The sequence below is a fragment of the Monodon monoceros genome, unplaced genomic scaffold, assembly GCF_005190385.1.
Source record: "Monodon monoceros isolate NGI ecotype Baffin Bay Population unplaced genomic scaffold, NGI_Narwhal_1 Super_Scaffold_10, whole genome shotgun sequence".
In the NCBI taxonomy this organism is placed as follows: domain Eukaryota; kingdom Metazoa; phylum Chordata; class Mammalia; order Artiodactyla; family Monodontidae; genus Monodon; species Monodon monoceros.
The window spans coordinates 21,809,530-21,831,112 of NW_021703766.1; the positions used below are offsets into that span (position 1 = coordinate 21,809,530).

Consider the following 21,583-nt stretch of genomic DNA (forward strand, 5'->3'; position numbering starts at 1 on the left):
TATATCCCATAGATTGTCATTTCAAATTGTGATCTCTGTGAAACATGGTCAGTGTGATATATTCTTTTTCATATTAAGTCTTTGACATTCAGTGTGCATTTTACACCTACATGTCAACTAGAATCAGATGCTAAATTCAGTTCCTTGGTCTTACCAACTACATTTCTAGTGCTTATCAGCCACACATGACTTGTGACTGCTCTATTGGATGTCACAGCCATAGTAAATGGAAGTCATTGCAGGTCCTAGAGCAGGAGACAAATGTAAAACAGTAAGGTTTTGAAGTAAAATAAGAACAAATCCTCTCCTTACTTAAACGTTACCCTTAATCTTTTTTGTTTGTTTAAACAGATGTTTAGTTATATTTTGCAACACAGCAAAAAGACTGTACCAGAAGGAGAAAATGATCATTATTAACCTGAAGACTTAAATATCATTAAAGACTCGCCAGTTTGAGGCTGATGTCTGTCATGAACTTAAATATCAAGACTTAGCTCTTCTGCCCCATTTTGCCCATTTGACTCTTATTACTATCCATTTTCATGTGTAAGATTTAATACATTGAGTCTTTTTCACTAGAGTTGCTGCTTTCACTTCTCATTTTTCTCCTTCCCATAGTCATTGTCTATCACATCCTACAAGAGTTTGGATAGGAAATTGAGAACCAATATGAATTGATCTGACCTGATTGTGGAAAGTCATATTGCAGTCTAAAATAATGAAAGAAAGACCATGTCATATAAAGGGAGTGTGTTTCCGCCTAGATGTGCTGCCACACAACCTTTATAAAAATAGCATTTTCTCTTGCTAAATAGTATTGGACTCGAGTCAGTGACTCAGAACCATCTGAGAGTCTTCCTGAGGTTTGCAGACGAGTCATGGAGATGCAAAATGCCTCAGGACCTGCAGCTTACCTCTTGGTTTTTGACCTTGGCTTTGTCCTCCATCGCACATGTCAGATCAAGGAAACCAGGCAACAGCTTGAACGAAGCAAGTTGTGTAATATAAATACAATGAAAACTCTGCCCAGATGACTCCTATTGATCCTCTGGGGCTTTGAGCCATACCACATTGAATTTTTTTTTTTTTTTTTTTTTTTTTTGGCGTGCTGACTGCAAACAGATTTCACTGGATTTATATGACTTTTTCAAGCCACTAGGATACCAATTAACAAAGAGCTAATTCAGTACAAGGCTTGAAATAACTGATGCAGCTCTGTGAAGGCCTAAATCCTGAGGAATATTTCATCCTCTAGAAAAAGCCAGCTGTTTAGAGGCTTTCAGACCACTGACCCTCTCTGCTAGGATAAAATAGGAGGTGCTTTTGGGTTGGCTCCTTATCTTCTCTCCCTGCTGCTCCCTTGGCATCCTTTTGAACGTCAGCCACCTCTTGCCTATTACTCTGCCTCTTTCCAATAAACTCTGGAAAAGGGAAATGGAGTGAAAAATAAGCCCCAAGCCTTGCGGCATCGGTGTGGGTTTTAGAGGAGGCTGGCACAGCTGAGGATGGGGGAGGCATTCTTGTCTTCTGACTTTCTGTCAGTACAAGAAGGAATTCCACAGTTTCTTCAAATTAATCATCATTATGTTAACTTACCCTGTGTCCTTAGTCATAGCTACTACTTCGCTGAGAGGAAAAATAGTATTCTTCATGTCAATATGGAGCTATGAATAGTCTGATCACCATCTCTGAGCAGTGAGTAAAGAGGAAATAAGTAGGAAAATAAGTGATTTGGGGTGAGGGTAACTGTTTATCATCATTTGAAGGACAATGCTAAGGATATTCTTAGATGCCAAACGTAACAGTAAAGTGGAAGTTAAAGGATGGCAGATTTTGTCTCAGTATACAAAAATAAAACGCTGACAATTGAGTGCCTTCCTCTTTATAGCTCTGTCCTGAAAAAAAAAAAAAAAAAGAATAAACAGGCTTAAAAGAGGGAAATCAATGGAGTCATTCAGGAAGAGACGGGACACCATATTTGGAAAATATTAGAAAGAATTTAAGCCTTATACGGGTGTCACAATGCAAAAAAAAAAAAAAGTCTTCTTTCCCCTTTAGTCCAGGAACTATGAGATTCTGTGGTTAGAGAGATCTCTTGTTATCAGAAATCCTAAGCCAGCTTGTTTTGCAGTTGGACAGTTGTTTGAGGATGAAAGCCCCTTGGTGACCCAGTGATAACATGTGCAGCAGTCCCCACTTGGAAAAGGTCTGGGGAGGATAGGAGTGTATGACACGGGGCTGAAGACATGAGGTTTATGCCTGTGAAACCTTTGAACCAGTGACGTGTTAAAGAAGAGTTATTAGGTGACTCTCAGAAATTGCCCTGCACTTTTTAGATTCTGTAATATAGGAATAACTATCTGGTCTGAAATGGCATGTTAAAATACAGAAATAGCACTATTGATGAGCCCTGCCTGTAACTTAAACAGAACAAATTAAGGTTGGCAGGAGGACACACTCCTTTTCTAGAGCCATCAGCATCTGCTCAATCAGATGACCTAATAAAAACAACACACAGATGCATTTTATGGCCTGGGGGTGTTTTCTGGGGAATGGATTAGATGTAAGTAATGAAGGCCAGGCAGCCAGCTTAATGCCTAGGCTGGCCCTGTGTGGCACGCTTGGCCAAGAAAAGCTCAATAACTAAATGACAAAGAGAACTGATGAGTCCTGTAATTGGCAAAAGGGAAACGTATTGGGGGCCACAGTAGGGTTGGCGGAGTTGGAGTAATACAAATTTCAGTGTGATCTTTCTCATACTCTGTGGTGCTGGGATTCAGTGGGGGTGATGCTAGGATGCGTGAAGAAAAATTTCAGACTTAGGGAACATATAGCCCAAATTCTCACTCTTTTGATGAATTAATTTCTATATTTATATTTCAGTAAATATTCTTGACAAATAGTTCAGTTTGTTCTTGACTATGTATACTAATATTCAGTTTTACATTCCACACTGATCAGTGAATGTCTATTAATAGTCAGACCTGACTGAGGAATGAGGGATATAATTAAGAATGTTTCCTGCTTTGTATGTAGCTTACAATGATGTAGAAAGACAAAAACAAAACAAACATATAAAAGCAATCTCCAGCCAAGTAAACACATATATTAGTGAATAGTTTCAAAGAGATCTAAGTATTGTGAAAGAAAACTATGTCTGAAATAGAAAATAATACATGGAGGGATAAATTATTGAATGGGTGGTCAGAGATGGACAAATGGAAGTGACATTTGAGTTCAGATAGAAGGATGATAAGGTGTCAGGGATTCTTTGTGAGGAATCTATTCTAATGATGTAAACTTCTATTTGTGAGATTTTTTTTTTTCTTCAATATGGAGCTTTTCTCAGTTCAACAAGCACTGAATTTGGTAAGTGCATCAATGGGTCAGACATTGTGCTACATAACAGAGACATCATCCTTTTCTTTTAAGGGCTTGCAATCCTCTTGGAAAGGACGTAAAAGCCAACAAATACTGTACACTGTAATATATACAATAGTAGAATTTTATATCAGGTATTAATTTAACACATTTGATGGTGGGGTTCGTTTTTCCATTGGAGATTTAATAAAAATAATAATAATAATGGCTAATCTGTGTGCAGCAGAATGGTGAACCATAAAGGTGGAACAACCCAGCATGTGCAAAGATACGCTTGCATGAGATAACAAAGGATTTCAGAGTAACTGCAAGTGGTGTATAAATTAAGTATAAAATGGGACAGGTGGCAGAGAAATATTTGACTAGAGAGAGAGTCAGAAGTCATATATCAAGGATAGTATGTAAGGGCTTTGGTACCCAACTTATAGATGATTAGAGTAATCTCAAAAGTTTAAAACAGTAGAGTGAAATAATGGTAATAATAGTAAGAAGAAGAGGAGGGGAAGGTTGAGGAAGAAGAAATAACATTTATTGAATATTTAATAAATGTCAGGCATTTTCATAAGAACCTTATTTGTAGTAAATCAGTTCTTGTAAAAATCATCTGAAGAAACTGAGGCAGAAAGAGATCTAAAAAAATGTATTCAAGGTCACACAATTTAGCAGAGCCAGGTAGTCTTGCTCCAGGGAGGCTGCAGGAGGCTACCACTATACATATATGATCCTATTTGTTGTACGTTTAAAGAGTCACCTTAAGAGCTAGGTGTATGTTCAATGTATGTTTAAAAATCACATCAAAGGCTATGTTAAGGATAAGGTCATGGGAACCTTGCAGTAGTCCAGGTATAAGCAATGATAGGGACCTACCTCTTGTTTCTTCTATGCACTAGTTCTAGTGCGCCCAATTAAGTTATACACTGTCCCTTCTGTAGTTTTTAGATATTAGAAAATCACCTGCTTCCTAGGTTTTTTCTAGGGTACCAATCCTCAGTTCTACCAACTGTTTCTCATATGATGTCTGTGTGTGCACATTCACTGTTCTGATCACTGTTATTTTGAAATGGTCCAGATTGTCAATATCACCCCTCCTGTTTGATACCTAGAGTGTTTCCCAGTGTTCTAAATTATGTTGCTTCCATGCATAATGTGAGTCTCCTCTAGTTGTAATAGAGAACATGGGTTCTACATTTAGTCTTCCTTGGGTAATTTGTAAAGCATGAGTAAGTGTGAAATGGCCTGCAGTTCTCTCTTGAATATCACTCAAGGGACTTCCAAGAGAGGTATTCCTCTCAAAAGGGGATTGTCCTGTCCTGCCCAGTTTTAATCTCACAGAGAATGCTTTTGGTCTCATGGAAACATGTGGCAGATGTTCAAGAAATGCACATTATATCAATCTTGTTGCACTTATACAATAGATTTGACACTGTATGTACTAGTCAGGGTTTTCCATCTGTTTCAAGTGTCAGAGGGGTAACTCACATTAGCATAACAATGTATATTGGAAATTTCTAGAAGAGCTCACATTTCCACCCTGAATATACTTTTTTTCCTATCATCTCGCCTCAGAGTTTCTTGCATTATGTAGTGTAGTTCCACATTTTATACCACAGTGTCACCAAGCCTCCTTGGTGTTCTGTAAGCTAAAAATGTTATTTAAAGACTGCTTTCAACTTTCTGTATACAAAGTAAAACCTGGACATAATAGGATATCAAGGACTAGAGCTGAGGATTCTGACCCATCTCCATCCATTTCTTTTTCTCCCTTTGTTTATGCTTCTGTTGAGATCATTTTCTTCTACTGCATAAAGGACCCCTCCATGTGGTTGAGAGGAGGTCTGCCACATCCGTACGTCTATAAGCTTTGGGCTTGCAATCCAAAAGACAACAGCTCTATCTCACTGGAGAAAAAAATAATTTAACTGACCTATGCTGTGTTCTGTACTCTATCCAGTTGTTGGGTGGAGAATACTAAGAGGACCCTGTGAAGAAGAAGAGCTCCTCAAATAATAGGTGGTGCAGTTATAAAACATGGTAATGGGAAATTGTATTCTGTGGAGAAAGAATAAAGGGAGGAAGAAAGAAGGGAAGAAGGCAGAGAAGGAGGAAGGAAGAACAGTTGCCATCACTCACAACCACGTTGGAAGAATTTGGCATGATCTAGTAATACTGAAGAAGTTACGATGATGAGTCATAGGTGACCTGTCACTCCTAAGCATGTCCCTTGGAGAAACCTTTGCACGTGTACAACAGGATACATGTACAGGAATACTTTACTGTAAAAGCCAAAATCCAGGACAAAGGTTCATCAGCTGTAGAATGTATGGATAAATTTTTGTATATTCATATAAAATTTTCTATGTTCATATAACACTGGAAGTGACTAAATCTAGCTACCCCTAACAAAAGAATAATCTCATTTACTTTAGATTGGCAAGAGGAAAGAAAGTATATAAAATAAATGTATTAAGATTCCACTTACCTTAAATTCAAAATAGGAAAAGATATACTGTATTGTTTAGATCAATATATATTATATTGTTTATAGATAATATAGATCCAAATTATGTTGTTTACTGGTTAAAGAAAAAAATTAAATGGTTATCACGAAAGTCATTACAGGGTTTACTTTTTCAGGAAAGTGATGAGGCTCCTATCAGTTAAGAGTATATAAGGGGTTCCTGTTGTGGTAACAATAACTGATTTCTTAACTTAAATGATAGTTACTTGGAATTTCTTACTATAATTATTTGTTAAAATGCAGGTATTTTAATTAATTTTTGGTACTTTTTTATTGAAGTATAATTGACATACATTATATTAGTTTCAGGTATATCCATTATGAAATGGTCACCACAATAAGTGTAGTTACCCATTATAATATAGAGTTACAAGGTTATTTTTGTGATGAGAAATTTTAAGAATTAATTCTTAGCAACTTTCAAATTTACATTACAATAGTATTGATTATTATCACCGTGTTTTACAGTGCATCACCATGACTGACCTATTTTATAACCGCAAGTTTTTACTTCTTGATCCCCTTCACTCATTTTGTCCACCCCCAACCTCCCTTCCCTCTGGCAACCAGTAATCTGTTTTCTGTATCTATGAGTTGGTTTTTTTTGTTTTGTTTTGCTTTTTAGATTTCACATATAAGTTAAATCTTATGGTATTTGTCTTTCTCTGTCTGACTTATTTTACTTAGCGTAATACCCTCAGAGTCCATCCATGTTGTCACAAATGGCAAGATTTCATTCTTTTTTAAGGATGAGTAGTCTTCTATTGTATATACATACCACATCTTCCTTATCCACTTATCCATTGTTGGTATCTTTTACATTAAAAATGAAAAAAATAGTTTTTACTTTACCCCCTTCTGACTATGTGTTTGTAAGTGAGAAATGTTCATAATTCTTGTTCCATGGCATGCTAACTAGGTGACATCGGGCAAATTCTTTCACCTCTTTGCCTGTCATTTTCTTCAGCACATAGTTGAAATACTAAAATAATGATGATTAAAATAGCAATAACAACAATGTTAACATTCACAAAGTTGTGAGATCAAATATGACTATGCATGTAGAGTCACCTAATAATTTGGTTGGCGTATACTAAATGTTAAATGGAATATAATTTTTGTACTTTATTTCTGATAATGATAATAGAAAACTATTCAGTGAGAAGTATATTGTTTCTCTCTGGCTCTCTGCTAGCAATAGGCCCTTATCTTTGAGCTCTTTTAATTAAAATATAAAATTAACCAAACTAATTGTTTATCTGGGCCTGCATAATATTTTAGAAACTGTTTTCATTGCTCGGAGTCAAAAGTAAAAATAAAAAATTCTAGTCTTTAATAAGTCTCCATAGAGACTGGATTGCTCCCTCACTGCCCACATACTTCCAGTGCTAGGATTCATAGGCTATGTATATAATATGATATGATATCTGTGTCAGTATCTTTGTGCAAGATTATCACATGGTCGTAGAATTTAGCAAAATTTTCAAAAATGAAAATATTTTGGCCACAACTGATTAAAACCACTTTTCTTTCTATTCTGACTTGCCCTTAACCACACTTTATCTCATGTCAGGTGGCATTAGAGTAGCTGTGGGCTGTGTTGTCATCCAGCTAAGGGGAAATTGAATTGAGAATGTACTTAATTTGTATTTAAATAAAATATAGTTATATGATTTACCTTCATGTCTGAATATCAGTTAGTTAGTTCTGGCCTTCCATTATAGGATGAGTTTCCAGGAATACTACTAAACCAAACTTCGCTGACTCACCTGACATCACAGTGCAAATGTGCAAGGATAGATGTCATATACTAATTTGAATGTATGTTATGAATCCCAGAATGCAAAGTATGTGGACACTGGGGGAGAAAGAAGGTTTGAAATGTGTGGCTTCTGAACCTGGTCTGTGAAATATTAAATTATTCAAAACATTATAATACAAAATAGTAAGTTCTGGTCAATACCTGCTTAAATGGAAATTCTCTTTTACGAGAAATATACTAATTATTCTCATATAAAGTAAATATATTGAATGATAGATCGATAGAGAGTAACTGATAGATTGAGTGATTGATTGGTTGATAGAAAATTTGATATAAATTACATGTGGTTCAATTTTTTATTACCCTGAATTTGTAGAGTAAAAACCTCTAGCAGTATTACATACAGCAGAAGCTTTGTGTTTGAAATTTCATGTTTTATGCATCTCAAATATCAATAAATTTTAAAATAGATGAAAACACTAGAGGAGAAAATTGGTGAAGTCTCTAATACTTTAATAAAATAATATTAAAAATATGTTACCTGAATAGATATATACCCAAATAAGATATACAAGTGGCCAATAAGCATATGAAAATATACTCAACATCATTAGTCATCAGGAAATGTAAATCAAAACCACGATGAGGTACAACTACAATGGTTATAATAAAAAAGATGGATACTCACATGTTTCAAGGATGTGAAGAAATCAGAACATTCATACACTGTTTGTGGGAATGTAAAATGATACAGCAGCTTCGGGAAATAGTGTGGAAGTTTCTTTAAAAAGTTACACACAGAATTATCGTATGTCCCTGCAATTCCATTCCAAGAGAAATTAAAACACATATCTACACATAAACTTGTATATGAATGTTAATAGCAGTAGCTCAATAAAAAAGTGATACCAGGAAAAAAATCCCAAATATTTGGAAATTAAACAAATAGAGATTTCACTTGGGACATTAGACAAGAAGTCAAATCAAATGAAAATAAATATATATGTTATGAAAATGTAGGAGATAGAGCTTAAGCAGTGTTTATTGGGAAATTTATATCTTAAAAAATTTAAAGATTATAGTAGATAAAAAGAATGATAGAAAGTCAAGGACTTGAGTTCTACATACTTACCATATGTTCCATCATTTCTAGGTATTTGCCCAAGAAAAATGAAAATACATGTCCACACAAGCACATACACATGATTGTTCATAATAGCATTAGTTATAATAGCCCCAAACTAGAAACAACCCAAATGTCCATAAGCTGGTTCATGGACAAATGCATACAGACAATGGCTTCTCAGCAATAAAAATAAACCAAACACTGATACATGCAACAACATGGACAAATCTCTTTAAACATTGTTCTGAGCAAAAGAAGCTATAAAAGACTACTTCTCTATAGTTCCATTCATATGACAGTCTAAAATGCATACATTCAGGGGCAGAAAACAGATCACAATTACTGAGAGCCAAGACTTCAGGGGGTGGGGGGACTGCCTGCAAAGAGACTGAGAAAACTTTTTGAGTAACTGGAAATGTTGTAAATATTGATTATGGTGTTGTTACATTATGCTTGTATTTGCCAAACTCATTGGACTATGCACTTGGAATGTATGAATTTTATTGCATGAAAATTATACCTCAGTAAAGTTGTTTGAAACCTGTCCTTTGAAAAAAGTAGGGTTTTTGGAGTTCAAATCCTTGAATTCATTTTTATGCAAATACCAGCTATGTGATGTAAGGAGTGTAGCTTACAGTCTATGAAATCAGTACCCTGTTTATAAATTGCAAGTCATCATATTTACCTCCCCATTTTGAGGAAGAAACAATTAAAATCATGTATATGAAAGTGCTCCATGTAAACTGTTCCATCAGTAGCACCATAGCACATTTTCTGCTCTTGAGTTATATGCCTTTTGTAATGTTTGTACCTTTAAAGCCTTTGAAGTAATAATACATCTACATACCCCATACTGTATTTCCACTCCCCATTATTTACTTCACATAGACCCAGGACTTGCCTGACATTCCCTCTGTTTTGCCGGCTTTGATATGAATGCCTTCATGAACGAACTACTGCAGTTAATTTCAGTTCCCAGAAGTTCACATGCAGGACTGTTTGAACAGTCTTGAATCCACAGTCTCCATTAGCAATGACAGGTGCCACCTCAAGGTGTCTTGGGCAATTCTTCCGAAAGGTCAGCTATAAACACATTTGTTCTTGTACTTTCTCCTTCCCCCTCCTCCTAGCACCAAGCCCAATTACTTCTGTTTTATAAGTCAGTATCTTCATCAGTACCACACAGCAGAAGGAACAATATACTTAGGTGACAGTTTTTAGCTGGCGGCAGATCCGATTAATGAGGCAAGGCTGAAATTAACTTTTCCTCATGTCACATACATTTTCCAAGTCATGTAAAATCCCCCATGTTACGCTACCTATTAACATCTTCACTACCAATAACCACATTGAAATATAATCTACTTTTTACTGAAATAAGCATCCATCCATGTCCTATTATCTGTAAATAAAATGTGACATGATTTGATATTAACACAGATAAATTTGTCCACTTAGAGAGCTCTTTAGTCAATACAGTATTTCCTGATTGCATGTCTCATATACATATATACATATAGGCATATTATGTTAAAAATAGTAATAGGTACATCTTGATGGCAAAAATGGAATATAGAATAAGGCAGAAATCTTTGACAGGTAATTATTGTGAATGGCAGTTATGCCATATACTTTAAAAATAATCAACCATGTAACCAAAGGCAGAATGCCATTCCCATTCAAAATTAATTTTCCAACGGAATGCTGTTCAGCATTCTGAAATTGTTTTCAGAGTTCAATAATAAAAATGGCGAATGCTCCAACTCTTCTCCTTTGTCTGTCTATACTTAAAATCCATTTGGCTCAGACCCACAGAGCTTAACAGCAAATGTTGCATATTATCATTGTAATTAGAAATAAATAAATTAGAAATCTGCTAATAGAAGATGTGTTTATAAATAGAGTTAGTTGGCCAAAAAATAATTAGAACTTTTTAAAAAGGTTAAAACCATAATTACTAATTTTCTTATTACCAAATGAAACCAATATTATTTTTTAGATAACTAGCTAAAAATTGTCAACATGGATTCAATTTACAACCTGGAAGCAATTAGATAAATTTAATGTGGAGGAATCTGTAGATTATTTGATCTGTAGTAATATAGGGACAAAACAGTATCTATTTTATGAGGTTTTATAAATATTGAATGAGCTTTTACACATAAATCACTTAAGATAGCATCTAGTATATTGTTAGTGTTCAATAAGTATTAGCTATTAATTATCACTGTGGTTATTTATGTTCTAGTTCTGTCTTGTGAGGTAATGGTGTCATGCTTTCTAGTCTGTACAACAGAGTGTACAGTTATACAGTCTGTTTTTGGTTTTGTCACTGAGTAATGTCTGGCCTTGAGCAAGTTAGCAGGCCTCACTGGATGTATTTTACTTTCCTTTTTTAAGAGATAATTTTGGTGTAGATAAAGATCCTTTTCTCTCTTAGAGACTATAATTAAGTCAATGCCTGATGTACATTAAAATGTTCCTGGAACCAAAAACATATTTGTGCTTCCAATAATATCTTTGATGATCTCATACAAAAGATGAATGATTATTACTTTTATTTCAAATGTTATAAATGGACAATGGCTTTAATATTGGGGGTTCAAGGTGCATTCCCATATCCTCCAAGTCACATCTTGGTGCATCCCTAGTCCAGCAAAGGGACATCTTTCATTATGTGTTCTCTCTGTGTGAAACTATGCCCAATAGATGGTTAGTGAGTGCCAACTGCATGCCAGGCAAACGCTAAGTATTCTATTTGGAAGATGTGTAAACTGAGGCTTATAAAGATTAAGTGAGTTGCCTGAGGACTAACAGTCTAGGAGTACCAGTATCAATAGCCTTTCTCTTTGTAAATGTAATGTTAACTCTCATTAAAAAAAATAAGTGTAAACAAAGTTAAAGTTAAAACCTTCACACCCCTACCTTCTCTCTTTAAATGCTACTCTTCCAGTTTTGCATTTTGTTTAAAAACAATAACAAATATAGATAGGTGAATAGATAAATTTAGATCTAGATCTATATAGGTTATCTCTATCTATCTACCTATCTGTCTTTGTTGTTATTGTTTTCAAATAAGCATAAAGAGTGAAAGAGGGATAAAGCAGGCAAAAGACATCTAAAGAGAAAGAAGGAAAGAAAAGGGAAGCGAAGCAAAGTAGTTTTCTCTTGATTTGTTTGATTTTAGGGTCAGTGCAAAGCGGAGAGACAGAAGGCAGGAAAAGCAAATCAAGATGATGAGTTCTGAAGCAAACTCAAAAGTCTAAAAACACAGTCCCATCTTTATTCTCTGGCATGGTCTCCAGTCTCTGGGCCCTTCCCTTGCCCTGTCCACAGTGGCTCACACATCAGCTGACCTGGTGACCAACTCAGCCCAATATGACCATTCTCTCCTCTGAGCCCAGCAATACTTCAGAAGAGGATCTGACACGCAGGAAGGGGATCTTGGGGCCCTGCCATGACCATTGGCTCACAGGGTCTGCACAACTAAGGCCTCTACCTTTTACGGGCTGCAGACGCTCTCGTGAAATTCAATCGGTCGAACTTCATGATGGACACAATCTCTTTTAGCCCTGACATACAAAGATTTCAAAAATTGCCAAGTGTCCTACTGGCCTCCCATTTATAGAGCGTATCTCCAAGTATAAATAATGCTATTTTTTTATAATCTTGGTCTCGTTTGTGTTCACAACAGCACTCAGTAGTGTCTATAAGCTCCATAGGGCAGGCGTAGCCTCATGACTAGCACAATGCCAGCAACAAAGCAAGTCCTCAAAGAAGGCTTGTGAAATTATAAGGAGATAGTCCTAATAAAGACTCCCTGTTTGACTCATTTACTGCAGTGGACTAACCCTGAGTAACAAAGCGTTAGACATTATCAAGTTTATCAAAATTTAATTTAATTTATAAAAATGCATCAATTTTAATTTATGATTATATAAGCTATTTAATTTATAATTAAACTTGATTTAATTATAAAATCCACAATTTTGGTCAAACCAAAATTATTAAAGTTCTTTCTTTGACTCCATTAGCTATAACCCTTGTCTTGACATTGAGACAAAGGCAGACAAAGGCCTTAACTGTAGTCTTTGCCTTGTTATCAGCAAACAGTGTAGCTGGATTCCAATTGGGATCCCAATCCACTGGGATTGACACCCCAGTCCATTAAGTGATCAGTTGATTAACCAGTTTTTAAAACAATTGTGGACACTCCCAATAGTATTTTAATTTACCAACTATTTTACCACCCTTTTCTTAAGTCTGTAATGAGAGACACTGCTCAGAGGAAGGTCTATGTCCTATCAATTATGTAAATACAATTTGGCATAATTCAGGTTGACTCCTAGTGATCAAGGGTGTCACCAGATGGGATGGAACGAAAGGCACAGGCATTGTATCATACAGATCCGAATTTGGCCCCCATAACTTTGACTTTTCAGTATAGTTCACTTATTCTCTCAGTCTTTCTTACTTTAAGCATAAAAAGGGACAATAGGATTTACCTTTCCTGCTTTCCTTAAGAATTACAGATATTTGTCAGCCATAAAATGGAATGAAATTGGGTCATTTATAGAGATGTGGATGGACCTATAGAGTGTCATACAGAGTGAAGTAAGTCAGACAGAGGAAAGCAAATATTGTATAATAACACATATATGTGTAATCTAGAAAAATGGTATAGATGATCTTAGTTGCAAAGCAGATGTAGAGACACAGATGTAGAGAACAGATGTACGGATACCAAGAGGGAAAGGGGTGGGGTGGGAGGAATTGGGAAGCTGGGATTGACACATACGTTATTGATACTATGTATGAAGTGGACAACTGATGGGAACATGCTGTATAGTACAGGGAACCTCACCTAGTACACTGTGGTAACCTAAATGGGAGGGAAGTCCAAAAGGGAGGGGATATCTGTATGTGTATGGCTGATTCATTTTGTTGTGCAGTGGAGGCTAACACAACATTGTAAAGCAACCATATTCCAATAAAAATTAATTAAAAAAGAAAAAGAATTACAGATATTTGTATTAAAGCACTTGCACAGTAATATACATAGTAGGTGTTTAATAACTGATAGCTGCTATATTTTATTACTGATATTATTATAGATAAACTTTATTAAATAATACACAGGTTATTATTAGATATTCTATCTGGTATTTAGATTGTAATTGAATTAGGAAGTATGTAGTCTACAGTTTCTTTATTGAGATGTATAGGGGAAAAGTTGGGGGATTGTGAGGTGAACTTACAACTCCTCAGGTACAAATAAAATCCTGATGTAGTTAATGAGTGATCTCACGTGTGATAGTAAGACTCAAACTTCTCTTAGAATTGAGAGAGAAAGACTGGGGGGTGAGGGTGGGGGAGAAAGTATTGGGGAAGGAACCAGCAGAGAGAAAGATAAAAATATATCAATTGTAGTTTCTGAATAGTTGCATTCAAAGAATGTAGTGCTGGACTTAATTAAATATTTTGTCTCAAGTTATGAAACCTTCAATCCATTTATTTCTCCTCTTTAAGTCCCCTGCTTTTGTGTTCTTTTAAAATTAATAATAATAATTGTCAAAAACACTATCACTGCCACCACCTTCTTCTCAAATTAGTGCTGAGCCAATTGTGATAGTCAGTAAACTATAGTGGATAAACATCCATGTGATCTTAAATATCTTAGAGGTGTGCAAAGCCATGGGCCATGTGGGAGCCATCTGTAAACACTGAGAAGAAAAAGGCAGAATGGGGAGAGGTACTAATATCTTTTCAGTACTTTCTTCAGACTTTTCATGTTTTGTTTCATTACATTCTCAAAACTATTCAAAGGGTATTTATTACTTCCACATACTACAATGTATAAATTCTAAGAATCAAAGAGGTAGGGAATGGCAGAGCCGTGACAAATACAAGTCTCTGGGTCTCCAGTTTTTTCTGTTGTCTCCAGTCTACCAGAGTTGTTGAGTGAGAACATGGATAATATGATGAATAAAACTGAAAAAATAATGTCTTCTGTGATAAGTTGGGAAAGACTTCCTGGAAAAGAACACTGTGACCTTGGATTTCAACTTTCTTGAGATGACTACCCTATCTCCAAAGTGGGGCTAAGCATTCTAGTCTCTGCTGATTTTTGTGAAATGAAAATAAACAGATGGAAGTGAATGTGTTTTTAAAACCCTAAAGCATCCTAAAAACATGAGAACATTTTCAGAAAGGAAATAGTTGGGTGAGCTGGAATTGGTGATTGAGTCTCCTATAATACTAATCACCTAGACCAACATTTCCCAAAATTTGTTCCATCATTGATTCCAGGAACCATAGGTGCTTCTGGGGGGGAATGTCCCAAAGTCAGATCACTTTTTGTTGGTAAAGTTTTTAATTTTTTTTTCCTTTTTATGATATATTTAGTTCATATTGGCATATTAAAAGCTCTGTGATTTCTGCGATAAAATAGAAAACAGTTTCCATTCAATATTTTAAATGAATAATAATTTTTTTCAATAGGAATAAAAATTTATTCAATATGAATAACAATATTGAATGAAAGTCCTGATTCAGATGTTAGCTCTACCACTTACTAGTTATGACTTTAGACAACTCTTTGAGTTGATATTTGCTCATTAGATAATTGGGTGATCCCATTGCAAGATAGTGTCAGTTCAGGGAAATGTTGTAGGTACAGTGTCTAGTACACAGTAAGCGTTCAATAAATATTAGATGTCCTCTCCTTCCCTCTACAGATCCCATGTTTTTTTGTTTTGTTTTGTTTTGTTTTTCACCAGACAGATAATTGCCTTGGAGCAAAAAACACTGTCTATTAGACATATTTGCCTTGCGTGAAAAGAGTTTGTGTCAAATCCTAGTTTTAGGAAGGAAAGGATAACTAAGCACTTTCTGTCATATTGGCAGGCACCCATCCCATTCTTGGAAGCTAATAAGATAAAACACTGCAAGTCAGTATCTCCATGTCATTTTCTAAAAATTTCATTAAGAAAAAAAAAATTTAAAGAGATACAAAATTGCTTCTGTATTTCATCTCTCACACACCAGGAGAAGAGGAAGTTCTGAAATCAGGCTTCCCCATCCCCAGTGGGCCATCCCAGGTATTTCCCTGTCTCTGTCCTCTCACATCCTTCCTCTGCCCCTCCATTTATCTGGGGCTTGTATTTGGAACTCATTCATGTTTACTCCATAGCTTGGATTATCTCTTTTACTTATGCTGGAATTCATCAACATGAAAAGGAGTGAGGGATGATCTTTCACTTCTCGTAAACACTTCATTATTTGCCTTTGGTATTTGAAGACAACAAAACAAAACAAAGCATATTCTTACAGAGTGTCTCCTCAGTAATTACAGCTGGTGTTGTCAGTTCCAGACTGCCCTCCTGCCAGCATCTGAAATATCTAGCGGAGAAAGACAAAGAAACAGCCATTTTTACTCTTTCCAAAATGATAGCCTAAAATCAACTCAGCTGTCCTTGCTCTCTGGCAAGCTCCCAGGCCAAATATGCCTCCCTTGTTTGGGGTGCTAGTCTTCTTGAAAACACATTTGGACAGGGGGCTGCCAAGGAACTAGCAACAGAACTGAGCCAGTCATTTTGCCAAGACAATACCTGACCTTCAAAATGCTGCTTTTCTTTAATCCTGTATACTTTACAGTTGTCCTCATTGCCTTTGCTTGGCATTTCTTGGAAAGCCTTTGTTTTACATTTACTGCCTTTGCCTCTGTTTGCAGTGGCACAACTTAATGAACACTTTTAATTACATAGTTTTTTACCCCCTCAGATAAATGATATTAGGTGAAGAATAGTTTCTTAGAACTTGCTCTTTGTTGTTGTTGTTGTTTATTACTCAGTTTACATGTACAAAGAAAAAGAGGACGTGGAAAAGAAAAAAATTGCCCTTTAGTAGATAGATCAAGCTTATTATCTCTACTGCCTTTTGCTTATTACTTCATGACCTTGAACAAATAGAATATGTTTTTGTACCTGAGTTTCTGTCACTGTTAATAAGGAAAAGTAATATCCATCTTTATTTTAAGAATAAAAATGGATATTTTTGGAACTTCCCATTCAGACAGGATGGCATAAACCTGTATCTTTCTGCCCTCTGCTAAACACAATATAAACCCTGGAAATAACACAGGCAACAACAAAAGGAGAACTCTGAAAATATGGTAAGAAGGAGCTGAGCTGGTTTGGGACCCCAGGACTGGAAGAACAGGCATTTTAATTTTGCCCCACCCCAACAGAAGAAGCCTACTAAGCTCTGACATTTTCTGACCCCCAGGGAAGCCATAGAAGGTGTCCCCGGTAAGTTCCTCCCTCTCCTGGATCTAGCAGAGTACTTACGACAATATCAGAAGAACTCAACACAAACATGACCAGCAAGGCAGATCTACAAGGAGCTCTGACAACAGTAAGTGTCCAGAGAAAGCACTCTCCTATACTGCAGGGCCTAAGACTCTACTTTCCCACTGAGAAATACTGAGGCAGGAAGATAGAATAGGCTGAAGGGATCTAGTCAGGAAAGGAAATTCCACTTGGGAGTCTCTTTGTCCACACAGTCCTGAGACTGTCGTTTCTCCCCTCAGTTCAGCCCCTCAACATCATCCAGAGACATTGGAGGTGGGACATAAGCAATGGATGGACACAACCACAGCGAGTGGCTAGAAATAGAAAACTACACTCCTCTTCAGAGGTACTGGAGTGCATAGGCAGAATCAGCAAGAAGGAGCCAGCAGTAGCAAGCTGCCTGTTTTAGAAATGCTTTTTGACTCAGAGGGTCTGAGAGCCCCTGTCCCTTCAGAGGCAACCAGGCAGCTGAGGGAGGGGGAAACTGCTAAGGGCTTCCTACCACATCCCTCCCCCATGAAAAGGTACCCAGCAGCCCAAGATGGGGAAATCCCATTTGTATCTATGGTAGGAGCCCTGCTGGTACCTAATAAACTAAGAATAAAACAAAAACAAAAGAACACCCAACCAAACAAGGCTCTGGAAATTAAAGTGCCATTGGAACCACAGTCCACAAATGCAGGCCAAACTTGTGTGATAAACCTAAACATGTTGACTACCTGCTAAAATAAAGAGTTAAAGAAAAAAAGAGTTAAATAGGGCAATGAGTTGCTAAATTTAACAGACACAATGTTGAGAATACTATAAAAAATCACCCTTCATACCAAGAACCAAGAAAATCATTTATATGAGAAATGATAGTAAATTAATGCTAATGCCAAAATGAATCCAATATTGGAATTATCCAACAAGGATTTTAAAGCTTCTTTTACAAAAGTGTTATAATAAGCAATTACAAATTTCTTGAAACAAATGAAAAAATAGAAAAAAAATTATAGCAAAGAAATAAATGTTATATTAAAAAGATCAAATAAAAGTTACAGAAGTGAAAAATACAATAAAAGAAATAACAAAAAAATTAACCAAATGGGCTCAGTAGTAGAGTGGAGATGACATATAAAGGAACCAGCAAACTTGAAAGCAGATCAGTACAATTTACCCAGTTTGAAACAAAAGAGAGAAAATATACTGAAAAATAAATTGAACTGAGTCTCAGGAGCCTATGGAACAAAAACAAAGCAAAACAAAGCAAAACAAAACAAAACCAAAAATCCAATATTCATATTACTAGAGTATCAAAAAGAGAGGAGAAAGAGTGGGGCTGAAATAATATTTGAAGAAATAATGGCTGATAACTTCCAAAATGTGTTGAAGGAACCAACATATAGGTCCAAGAAGCTAAGCAAACCCCAGTAAGATAAGTAAGCACAAAGAAACCTATGCCAACAACAATAAGTAAACTTTTGAAAGCTGAAGACGATGAAAACACCTTGAAGGCAGAAAAGAGAAACAGTATCATCCATAGGAAACCCCATTTCAATGTCTGTGGATTTCTCATATGAAACCTTGGAGTCCAAAAGAAAGTGGCACAATATTTTTTCAAGTGGCAAAAGAAAAGAACTGTTAACCGCAAATTCTATTTCTGATAAAACTACCCCTCAAGAATGAATGAGAGATAAATTCTCAGTAGGAGAAAATGAAAAGAATTTATTGCTAGCAGACCTACCTTTATAGATTGGCTGAGAAAATTTTTCAAACAGAAAGGAAATAATAAAAGAAAGAATCATGGAACATCAGGTAGGAGGAAAAACCAATGGAAGAACAGAAACATGGGTACATAATGTAGACTGTTCTTTTCCTCATGAGTTTTATAAATCACATTTGATGATTGAAGCAGAAATTATTACATCATCTAATACTCAAGACAAAGATATTTAAAAGTGAGGAAGGTAAAGTGACCTGTGTGAAAGTGAGATTTTTATATTGACTTGAAGAGGTAAAATGTTGATATTCATAGACTGTGATGTTATACATGTATATTGTAACACACAGAGCACCCACTGTGAAAATTACACAGAGAGATGCACTCATGAACACTACAAATAAATCAAGATGGAATCCTATACAATAATCAAGTAACACATGAAAAAGCAAGAAAAAAGAGGGATGAGAACTGGAGGAAACAAAAACTATTAGTAAAATGGCAGATATGATTCTAGCATACCAGTAACTATCTTAAATGTAAATAATCTAAATACAGAAATCAAAAGAGAGAATGATAGAGCAGTTAACAAGATATGACCCAATTTTTGCCTGCTTATAAGAAACTAACTTCAAATTAAATGATATATGTAGGTTAAAAGTAAATGGATGGAACAAAAGTTTAACATGCATATAGTATTTTTCAAATGGGAATTATAATAATAATACATAATAAAGTAGAATTCAGAGCAAAGAAAATTACTACATGCAAAGAGGGGCATTGCATAATGACAAAAGGATTATTCACCAGGAAGACATGGCAATTCTAAATGGGTATTCATCAACAATAGACGCTCAAAATACATGAAGTAGTAATGGAAAGAGCGTAAAGCAGAAATAAGCAAATAAACAATTATGGTTGCAGACTTCAATATGTCATCTCTATAATAGGAACTGACAGAAATACTAGACAGAACATCAGTAAGAATATTAAATCTCTAAACAATGCAATTAACCAGTAGGATCTAACTGACATGTATAGAACATGCTGCCCATAGACAGAAGGATCATTCTACCCTATATTAACGCCTACTATACATCTGTAGTAATCAAGACAGTATAGAAGTAGTGGAAGGAAAAAATACAGGCCAGTAGAATAGGGAACCCAGAAATAAAATCACACAAACATGCTTGACTGATTTTTGGCAAAAGTGCAAAAAACAATTTAATGGGGAAAGGATAGTCTTTTCAACAAATGGTGCTGGAACATTTGGATGTATAGAGGCAAAATCAATCAATCTATCTATCTATCTGGCCTAAACTTCTCACCATATACAAAAATCAATTCAAAATGAATTACACACTTAAATGTAAAATGTAAAACAGTAAAAAATTTAGGAAAAAAATAGGAGAATATCTTTAGAATCTTATCTAGACAAAGAGTGCTTAGGCTTGATACCAAAAGCATGATCCCTGAAAGAAACAATTGATATATTGGACTTCCTCAAAATTAAAAAAAAAAATTACTTTGTGAAACCCATGTAAAGAAGATGAAAAGAGAACCTACAGACTGAGAGAAAATATTTGCAAAGGAGTAGTATCTAAAATATATTTTTTAAAACTCTCAAACCTTAACAGAAATACTTTTTTTTTGAACAGACATTTCACTGAAAAGAATAGACAGATGGCAAATAATGACATGAAAAGATGTTCAACATCTTTAGCCATCAAAACAATACAAATTTACACCATAATGACATATACTACACATCTATGTATAAAATAATAAATAATGACAACACAAAATGCTGGTGTGGTTGTGAAGAAATTGAATCATTTATACATCACTGGTGGGAATGTAAAATGATTCAGCAACTCTGGAACACATTTTGGTGGTTTCCTATGAAACTAAACATTCAGCTGCTATACATTCCACCACTCCTTGGTATTTATCCATCCAAAATGAAAGTTTATCTTCACACACACACCAAAAAACCCTGTGCATGAATGGTCATAGCAGCTTTATTTGTGATGGCCAATACTGGAATCAGAGCTAATGCCCTTCAGTAGATGAATGGTTAAATAAACTGTGGTATATACATACCATGGAATACTACTCAGCACTAAAAAGCAATGAACTGTTGATAAACACCACACTTTAGATGCATCTGTAAGGAATTATGCTGCATGAAAAAGCCAATCGCAAAAGAGATGCTTTCACTTATATAACATTTGAAAAGACACAGTTTTAAAAATGGAAAACAGATTAGTGGTTGCCAGGAGGTATGGTCAGTAGTATGGGGATATAGTGTGGAATGAGAATGGTTTACAGAGTTTATACTTAGCTGTGCAAAAGAATCAGCATCACTCCATGCTAAATTTGTATCTTTATTTATGATTGTGTGTTCATTGAAATCTCTCTGTCTTCCTCCATTGTTTTTCTTCTTTCAGTAACCATGCATGCATTCATTTATTCATTCAACAAACAAGTTCAGTCAGCATACTTTTATGAGGCCTGCATTTCTTTAGATATGGAATTTAAAGTGAAAGTATCAAAACACTCCTGGGAAAAAAATAAAAATCATAGTAAAATTTCTAATTCTGAAATAAATCTTTAAAGTAGTATTCTGTCCTCATATAACTTTATTACTATGAAAAGTTACTTGTCACTTTCTCATATTGCATTATTCAGATCAGCAGTATGTACCAGAAGTCATATGGAATAGTTATAGGACATTTTACTG

At 35.4% G+C, this 21,583-nt stretch overlaps 1 pseudogene; it reads left to right on the plus strand.

Moving 5' to 3' along the window:
* The first annotated feature begins 878 nt into the window (after positions 1–878).
* LOC114902931 overlaps positions 879–21,583 on the plus strand; it is a 65,885-nt pseudogene continuing 45,180 nt past the window's right edge.